Genomic DNA, 10,864 nt, shown 5'->3' on the forward strand with positions numbered 1-10,864 from the left:
AGCTGAACGTTTGGTGAACTAATATCTCCTGGGAGTGAGAAAAGCATACCAAACCATCTCCATCATGATCTCAACCCCGTATGATACACAACTAATATCTCTTATAGTTTCATTTATAATCCTTTTCTGCTATTTAACTCCCACATCCTTCTTAGTGCTTTGTTTCACGGTCATAATATGACTCATGTCCATAGAATAACTCTGATCTCACTAAACTGATATAGAGTCTGATTTTTATATGTGATTTTAGGTGATTAGATTTCCTCATTACTCAGTGTAGTCGTTTTCTGATTTACTTTTTTATATCTTTCACTAATCTCTAATTCCAAACACCCTTTATTGGAGATCATAGTTCCAAAATACTTAAATGATTCTGCATCATTAATTTGACCTTCTTTCAATAATATTTCATCTGCCATTGCAAACTCCGTTCTCATCATCTCTGTCTTTCATCTAGTTTTCTTCAGCACAGCCTCATGTGATATTTCATGCATATTGGTAAGTATGCATTGCAAATCCTAACACATGTGATTTAACTAAATATAAGTCTCATGTGTTATTGATATTGATTAAATATCCGCGCGTTGCAAACTCAAAATATTCGGCTATCATGGTGGAGATGTGTTTATATTAAGTCTATGAACAGATTTTTTAATTCGACAGGAGTATGTACGGGAATGTGTCATAAACTTATATCTCTATTGATAGCTCAGTAGTTAGGGTCCTTGCAGGGATGGTTTCGGCTTAATAGGCCGGGGTTCGAATTTCTGCCCAGCAGGAAGCTATTGCCATCAATGATTTCCAGTCGATATATATTCCCATGATAGAATTCAGAATTGAATGATGTTGCGGTTTATATTATATTAATTTAAATCACACGTGATAGTCTTATATTATATATATATATATATATATATATATATATATATATATATATATATATATATATATATATATATATATTTGAACGAATGTGTGAGAGCGTTTCTGTTTCCATATGGGTGTCCGTATATATACTTAATTATATTTATCATCATAAATTAGTTCACAAATTTTCTAATGCTAATATTTAAAAAAAATTATAGAGCCTGCAGGTAAGTATTCCTTGATATAGAAAATTCATGAGTCGGCAAACCTTAGCCAGTCACAAATTACGCGTCATTCCCTTAACTTTGAGGTCCAGAGAGAAATGAAAGTTGTGAAATCTGAAAGAAGGAAATACTCATACCGTCTAATTTCATGAGCAAATCAGTATTGCGAACTTCTATGTTTCACTCCTTTCCTCCAATGACGATCCTTTCTTAGTAATCAAGAACGAAGTTCGTCATATCAAGATCATTGTCATATTTCAAATTTGCATAAACAACTGAAAACAGAATGTGGATCTGATGTGTTATTCGCATAATATATGCTTGATGTTACTTCACTTTATACGCATATTGTATGATGGGCATTTACTAATGAAACTTGTTTTCATAATATTTTAATGGTATATCTTATCTTTATTTAACAAAATCTATTTGATTAATCATAATATAATTTCAAAAACATAATACTTTACTACCATAGACAGCACTTTCCAATCAGAGAATAACGGACATAAGAGAAATTCAGTATTTTTCAGAGTTTACAGGCAATAAATCAACACAGATTAAGTGAAAAAATAATATATATATATATATATATATATATATATATATATATATATATATATATATATATATATATATATATATATATATATATATATATATATATATATATAATATATATACTATATACTATATACTATATATATATAATATATATACTATATACTATATATATATATATATATATATATATATATATATATATATATATATATATATATATATATATATATATATATATATATATATATATACAAACACTAGTTATAACAGTTTATCCTTCATCAACGTAATACGGTGTTTTTTTTTACTTGAGAAAGAAAAGTATCATAATTTAGTTATTGAATTATTTCACATAATGGATTTACGGAATATAAATTTTGACAGAGGTGTATTAGTCATAGTACAAACAATATTACAAACCCAATAATTATTCTATCATCTTCTATCACAACTACTTCACATCCATTCTTCAGAAGCAAACCACTACCAATATCAACTGATAAATCATACAATCTTAAAAAATCAATTCCTATCAAAAAACAACTAGGCATTTCATTCTCTCTCATTACAATGTAATTATGTTCCACCTCCATACTTCCCAGTATTACTTCCAAACGCACTTCTTCCCAAACTAGCAAACTTCCTCTACCTATCCCATGAATTCTCACACTCGTACATTGCCTTTTCACTTCCTAATGGTACTGCTCTATTTCCTTGATAACAGACATATTCACTAATGACACTTACACATCTGTATCAATTAAACTACAGTATTCATTCTCATTTATACCCACATACGTCATCCTTCTTCCTTTTACACCATGCATACAAACGTTTACTCTCCTATAAATAGGGTCATCCTTGTCACACCCATGTTCATCTTCGCTATCTTCCATGCTCATACCACTCTGATTCATGTCACCCGGACAATCCCACTTCTCACTAAACAACTTGCAACATCTTTCATTATATTGTAACCTCAATATATACTCCCTTTCAGTCTCTTTATTTTCTTGGTTCTGCATCGGACGATTCCACCAAAAATATACATAAACAGTGACACCATACAACATACTTACTACCAACAATACTTTTGATAACAATTCACCCTCAAGCACACTACCCTTCTCCTTATATGCCATTTCTTTCGATACTTCCTTCCTAACACTCATTCTAAGCTCATCTACACTAGCAGGTATATCCCTATTCAAACCCTTCAATTTCAACTTATTCAACCGACTCAAAATACATTTATACATCATATCTTCCCCTTCAAAACTTTGTACCACCACTAAATCTTCTGGCAACCTTTCAAAATTACTATCATTCTCGCTACTATCTTCTATCTTACCATGCATTCTTGACATCGCATCTGCTAACACGTTCTTACTCCCAGGTACATATTCGAGCTTAAAGTCAAATTCAATCAAATCCTCTATTGTCCTCGCAACCCTAGCATTCACAGACTCTTTCCTAATCATGTACACTAGGGGCTGATGGTCAGTACGCACAATAATTTCACACCATACAAAAATACCTTCAACGCTTTTACGCAAAACTTTATCGCAGCCAACTCCCTTTCAATCGTGGAATACTTTTGCTCAGCCTTGTTAAATGCTTTACTTACATACGCTATCACTCTCAACTGTTCATCTCCATTTATTCTTTGCATTTGAACCAAGCAACCACCCATACTAATCCCATTAGCATCCATATATAACGCTAGCATACTCGCATGCTCACTATAGTCGGGAAAGGCCAAAGTGACGTCTCTCGCAGCCTCTTCTTTCAACTTTTCAAATGCTTCAATCATATGCTCATCCCATTTCAGTCTCGTACTATTTATCTTACCTGTCCACTCATTCAAAGGCTTCCCAATTCCCGAACAATCTCTGACAAACTTCCGACCAAATTCAATCAACCCAAGAAAACCTCTCAACTCACGCACCGTATGAGGACGTGGAAATTATCTCACCTTACTCACAAACTTATCATTCTTCCTTATACCCGATTCACTCACCACATGCCCAAGAAATTCCACCTCCCCAGTCAACCATGTACACTGTTCAAGCTTAACTTTTACACCAACTTCTATCAAACGTTCTAATACTGCTTCAAGCAACTGCATGTGTTCCTGAACAGTCTCACTAGCAATCAAAATATCATCTATAAAAACAGCCACCTTCTGTCGATCAAACCTAGCCAAAACTACATTCATTGCCCCCTGAAAGGCAGCAGGCGCATTAGCAAGGCCAAAACTTAATCTTTTAAACTGATAATGACAATAACTACTCGAAAATGCCGTAATGGGCCTGCTCCCCTCTGCCAGAGGCATTTGGTAATGGCCCCTAACTAAATCTAACTTTGTAAAAACTTTCATACCATGCATCTTATACACGCAGTCAGTCACTATATTCATCGGGAAACGTTCTTTAACAGTTACTTCATTCACCTTCCTATAATCAATACACATACGTAAACTTCCATCCGGTTTTCTTACAGGTACAATAGGGCTATTCCAGGCACTCACACTCCTTTCTATTACACCCATTTGCTCTAACTCCTGGCACTGCTCTTCTATTTCTCTGGCAATAGGCAAAGAAAAATATCAGGAACGCTGATATATGTAATAATTAGAATAGTTAATATTACATGTTTAAAACACATGACGTAATATGTCATGTTGGAGGAAGGTGCTAGCTGTGGGACTTGCTGTAGTCATTCAAATCAAAAACAGGACGTACAATGTAACCTCGACAATGTGACATTTTTCTTAACTGTCAACACATTGTCTCAGCATGTGAAAGTTTGTGACGTCACCGGATGCAGGTGTCTTCCGAGTTTATGACGAAACTCATATAAACTAAGCATACGATATCTGTGATATCGATAAGTTAGGCAGTTCATATCTATACTTCACCAGAATTAGTCATCTGACCAACCCAGCTTCCTCCAGTGATGGAGATGTTTAACTCTGTTGTCTTTATAGAATAAATACTTTAAAGCTAATAAGATGTATTCTGTTATCCAGTTACACACATCTGAAACAACACATACTCAATGTATGCTTATAAAAGTAGCACACCAATAAATGGTGGCAGCGGTTAAACTCTAAGAATTAGAGAAAGATCTTCAAGACTTCAAAATAAAAGCTTTAAAACCAGAGAAAGATCTTCAAGACTTCAAAATAAAAGCTGTAAAACCAGAGAAAGATCTTTGCGATCTATTAAAAATAAAATCAATAAGGACATTCAAGACGAAGAAATTCAGCAGAAAATTTTTGAACTTTTAACTAAATATCAAGATGTTTTTTCCACTACGGATGGATCCTTAGGAAAAACAGATGTTATCGAGCATCAAATAAGGTTAAAGGACAAGCAGAAAATTATCTATGTACCCTCGTACAGACTCCCTATGAAATTCCAGAATGAAATAAATGATGAAGTAGGTAAAATGCTAGAAGTAGGAGTCATTAAAAAATCAAACAGCCCTTATAATTTTCCTTTAATAGTTGTACCGAAAAAAAATCTAACATGGCGTATCTGTGTCGACTTTCGTCGTCTAAACGAGGAAGCGATCCCTGATCGATTCCCAGTGCCATGTACTGACGATATTTTGTCTTTGTTAGGTCAGAATAAATATTTTACCAGTTTGGACTTACTTAAAGGCTTTCACCAGATATCATTAGAAGAAGATAGTATCCCATACACAGCCTTCAGCACAGCCAAGGGACATTATGAATTTTTACGGATGCCTTTTGGTTTACGTTGTGCTCCTATAACATTTACAAGAATGATTAACATAGTGTTTGGAGACTTGTTAGGGGATATATTGCATGCCTATATGGATGATCTTGTAATCTTTTCCAACACCTTAGAAGAACATCTACGTAAGTTAGAACTAGTACCACAGAGATTAAGACAACATAACTTAAGGGTAAAGATTAGTAAGTGTGAATTTTTCAAAACAGAATTAATATATTTGGGTTTCATGGTGCCAAGCCAAGGTCTTAAAGTAGTCCATGATAAGGTGTCGGCTATACGTAATTTTCCCATACCTACTAATGTCAAGGGAATACAGCAATTTCTGGGTTGTAGTGTATATTACAGGCGTTTTATACGCAACTATTCAATAATAGCCGCTCCTTTAACTGATCTTACGAAGAAGGGCGTAGATTTCATATGGTCTGAGCAACATCAACAGGTGTTTAATACTTTGAAAGATGAACTGTGAAGTTCTCCACTCTTAAAATTTCCTGACTTCGGTAAGGAATTCTTCATTGCAACAGACGCCTCAGACTTAGGAGTAGGAGGGGTATTGCTTCAGCAATATGATAAACAATTTTTCCCGATAGCTTTCTATTCTCAAAAATTGAGAACTTCCGAAAGTAAGTATGCAGTAATAGACAAGGAAGGGCTAGCTATTGTTAATTCGCTAGTGCATTTTAAGTTCATAATTTACGGTTATCCCGTTAAGGTTCTTACTGACCATAAACCGCTAACAGAGTTCTTTAAAGGCTTCAACCACAGCCCTAAACGAACTCGGTGGCATTTGATCATTCAAGATTTTGGCGCAAGAATCGGGTATTTACCTGGGAAAGCAAATATCATTGCGGATGCATTATCACGCAACCCTGTGTCATCTTGTACGGAGCCTTTAGCTGAATTAATAGATATATCAACATCCATGCCTATTGTAAAAACAATATCTGAACAAGAAGATTTAGGCTGGAGCGCTGAATTGTTACAGACTGAGCAAAGAAAAGATCAGAAAATAGAAATAATTATAAATGCTTTGAAAGGCAATCACAAGGAAAAGGAATATATAAAGTATAAGCAGCAGAAATATATAATCAAAGATAATATTCTGTGTAGGACTGTGACAAGGAAAACCCGCAATACACCACATGTAACTAACGACCAGGTAGTAGTACCAATCTCACTTCTTTCCACTGTCCTGAATTGGTTGCATTCAAATCCATTACATGGACACCCGGGTTTCTAATTAATGTCACAGAAAGCCAAATCATTGTTTTATTGGCATACAATGCTTACAGATAGCTAATTGTCGCACATGTCAGGAAAACAAAGGGCATACAAAAACACCTGTCAGCCTAGGAGCTTATCCTGTGCCCAATCAACCCTTTGAAAGAATACATTTAGATTTGTTAACAGGATTTTACGAGTCAGACAGAGGAAATAAGCACTTCTTAGTAATTATAGATGCTTTAACTCGATATACAGAACTAATAGCGCTTAAAACTAAAACAGCGATTGAATGCGCTAGGAAGTTTTACGAGTGTTACATTTGTAAACATGGAATTCCACACATGATAATCTCAGACTCGGGTGGTGAATTTAATAATCACTTTCTTACCTCATTGTGTGAATTCATCAACATAAAGAAAATAGATACCATGATATATCACCCAGAGTCGAATGGGCTAGTTGAAAGAGCAAATAGGAAGATATTAAATATATTGAGGGTAACACTAGGGGGATCAGACCCCAACTGGGATATTGCAATACCGGCGACACTGAGTACTCTGAATCATTCATATCATATATCAATTAAAATGTCACCGCATGAAGCATTGTATGGTAGCCCAGTTAGAACGCCTTTCCATGTATTAACGCCTACAACTAATCTATCAAATCCTTTAAAAGAATGTATAAATGCAAGTATAAGTCGATATGATATCCTTCTAAAGAATTTAGAAGAATCACAAATCATAATGAAAAGGAATCATGATAAAACAGCGAAACCAACTAAAACATATACCGTGGGTGATAACGTATATATTCAGATCAATGTACGAAAAGGGCTCAATTATAAACTAACACCTAAGTTTGAAGGCCCATTTAACATTTTGGAAACATTAACGGCCAATAGGTTTAGAATTCAAAACGTATCCCAACCCATGGATGAGAGAATAGTACCATTGGCTCCCATAAGAAATTAAAAAGAAAAGAGAGGAACAGAAGTGAGGGAAATATTTTTATTTATTTTATGTGATTAAAAGTTTTCTTTTTAATACAGGAGTAATTACATATATTTTTCTCGTTACAGGTTTCCAAGATGAATTTTTTGTTGTTGGGAGTGATATTGTTCGCTCAGACATTTTTCTCGTGTGGGATGAGCTCTAAAACTAAAAGTATATGTTTTAAATATGGCACTATAGTTGAAAGACAAGAAGACATTTTTATTACATCAACCAACGTAATTGTAGAAGTGAATATGCAAGCAATTTTTCTTCAAGAGAATGATGTCACTAGCTTAAGAACCGCCATTTCAAGGTTTTCTGCCTCATTGGATGAGTTGCATAGAAGACATTTTCATTTGACTACAGAGAGTTTGCTTGGATCAACATTAAAAGTTGCAGAGATGCTATCTGATGACTTGAAAAATAGGACTGAAGAGACAGGATCTTTGGCTTATTACCTTTTGATGTGGACTGTAGGACACGAACATAAAGAAAGACGGAATCCGTTTATTTATGCTGCATTAAGCATCTTTGGGTCTGTTGCAAGTTTAGGTTTCGGAATTTCCAATCATCTTAAAATTAGTAATCAAAATAAGAAAATTGAGTTCTTGACTCATGAAGATGAATTGATTATATCAGAACTAAGGAATTAGTTAGCTTCAATCAATAAAATTATGGATTTATTAAATGAACATTCAAATAATATCATTCAGATTATGGAAGTACAAGATTTGTTGGCAACATTAACGTATTATGATTCAAAGATAGATCACATACATAACAGAATTGCACATTTCATTGAGAAATCCAAGGATTATGTAGAAGCTATCACGTCAGCAACTAAAGGTATATTGTCGCCCCATTTGTTGCCTATAAGTTACTTAAAGTTAATTCGAATGAACGGAAGGGATAAACTAGGCTATGTTCCTTTGTTAGACGAACATAGGTTAGAATTTTATTATAGCCTAATTACAGTAAACGTAAATAATAACAAGATTATGATTACAATTCCCTTTGATTCTTCTGATGCCTGGCAATCTTACAGGATATCACCATTTCCTACTTTCATGACGAATCACTCAAATCCAGTAATATCCAGTTTGACAGGACACGTATTGATTTCCCCAGACAAGGAAACATATACGGCCATTAAAGACTTAAATCAATTAACTCACTGTTCAGACGCAATGGATAGAAAAATATGTACAGCTGACTCATTTGAATTCCATAAAAACTTAATGGATTCATGCGAGTTAGGTATAGTGCTAGACGGTGCTCTCTCCCATACAAGTGAAAATTGTCTGGATAAGCTTTATCCCTTTGACAATAATGAGTTCAATTGCAGACTGAACAATGGCTCGTGGATACGATACGACAAGGACGGCTTCAATGTATCATGCCCTGATGGATCCACGTCCTTCACACACATCTTCGTCGCAGCAGATGGTTGTATCGGGACTTCCCCTAATTCCATGGTGACTGGTCTACGGACACTCATCAGAGAATGAGCCTATTTCGCGAACTTCACATGGACCTCTACAATGCCAGCACTCCCTCTCCCGTATAACAGACATGTGGCAAAGCGGTTGATGAAGCTTACCGAAAGGGACCACCTGTCACCGACTTATAAGGAAATCCTTCACCCCATACTACTAGCAGGTCTGGCGTTCATAGTGGTGATATTTATCGCCGTAAACATCCTTGTTTGGCGTAGGTTACGGCACAGCATGCAGCTACAAAGGAACGTTTCGCCTAGGCCCGATATTACTCCATACTGGATTCAGTTTAAAGCCGTTTGAGTGGCCACCTCAGTCGCTAAAGGAGTAAATCGTCGGGAAGTGTTTGTAAGAAAAGCTGTTAGTACGCTAGTAATATGTAATTGAAGAAATTTTCTACATTTGCATTGTTAAAAATACATTTAAAACAACGTTTAGAAAAGAAAATATATAAATCATTTTTTCTCTTGGCATCTAATAAAAATATATAAGCCGGAATGTTAAAAAGAAAAGAGAAAAAAAATATATAACAGAATCTATGGGCATCTAATAAAATATATCAGCCCTATATATATATATATATATATATATATATATATATATATATATATATATATATATATATATATATATATATATATATATATATATATATATATATATATATATATATATATATATATATATATGTACGAAACCGTGGTACGTGTACGTACCAGGAAATCGTGTTTGTGCACTAAAAATTGAGTATTATGTTAATATGTTTCTGACAAAGGTAACAATTATTCTTTAAGAAGTTACCGAATCATATGTAAGTCAGTAGTTTTTTTTTTTGGTACCATATAATCATTTGCTAGCAATGTACCATACATATGATCATTATTTTTTCATGCATTTTTCTTTTTGCTTTGGTAATATCTTTTTCATATGCATTATTGTTATTATTTTTTAATGTGCCTATTTGGACATTCGTCCTCGTTTGATTATGGCTAAAGTTAAACAAAGAATAATACATATGTCCAGTCACACCTAGTAACCATGTTTTGTCTTGTTGTTAAATTTTTGTGAAAAAATTGAAATAGCTGGCCGAGCTTATGTAATAATTAGAATAGTTAATATTACATGTTTAAAACACATGACATAATATTTCATGTTAGAGGAAGGTGCTAGCCGTAGGACTTGCTGTAGTCATTGAAATCATGAACAGGACGTACAATGCAACCTCGACAATGTGACATTTTTCTTAACTGTCAACACATTGTCTCAGCGTGTGAAAGTTTGTGACGTCACCGGATGCAGGTATCTTCCAAGTTTATGACGAAACTCATATAAACTAAGCATACGATATCCGTGATATCGATAAGTTAGGCAGTTCATATCTATACTTCACCAGAATTGGTCATCTGACCAACCCAGCTTCCTCCAGTGATGGAGATGTTTAACTCTGTTGTTTTTATAGAATAAATACTTTAAAGCTAATAAGATGTATTCTGTTATCCAGTTACACACATCTGAAACAACACATACTCAATGTGTGCTTATAAAAGTAGCACACCAATATATATAGGGGTATCATTACTAAGAACTATCTTAAATTCAGGCAGCTTTGATCCCCCACAATCCTCGTCACCACGACTCAAAACTCTCCGTCTATCCAATAATATCCTATACAATTGTTCCCTTTCTCCCTCACTTATATTCTCATCTACATTGATTTTTTCTTTCAAACT

This window comes from Palaemon carinicauda, chromosome 5 (genome assembly GCF_036898095.1).
Source record: "Palaemon carinicauda isolate YSFRI2023 chromosome 5, ASM3689809v2, whole genome shotgun sequence".
Taxonomy (NCBI): domain Eukaryota; kingdom Metazoa; phylum Arthropoda; class Malacostraca; order Decapoda; family Palaemonidae; genus Palaemon; species Palaemon carinicauda.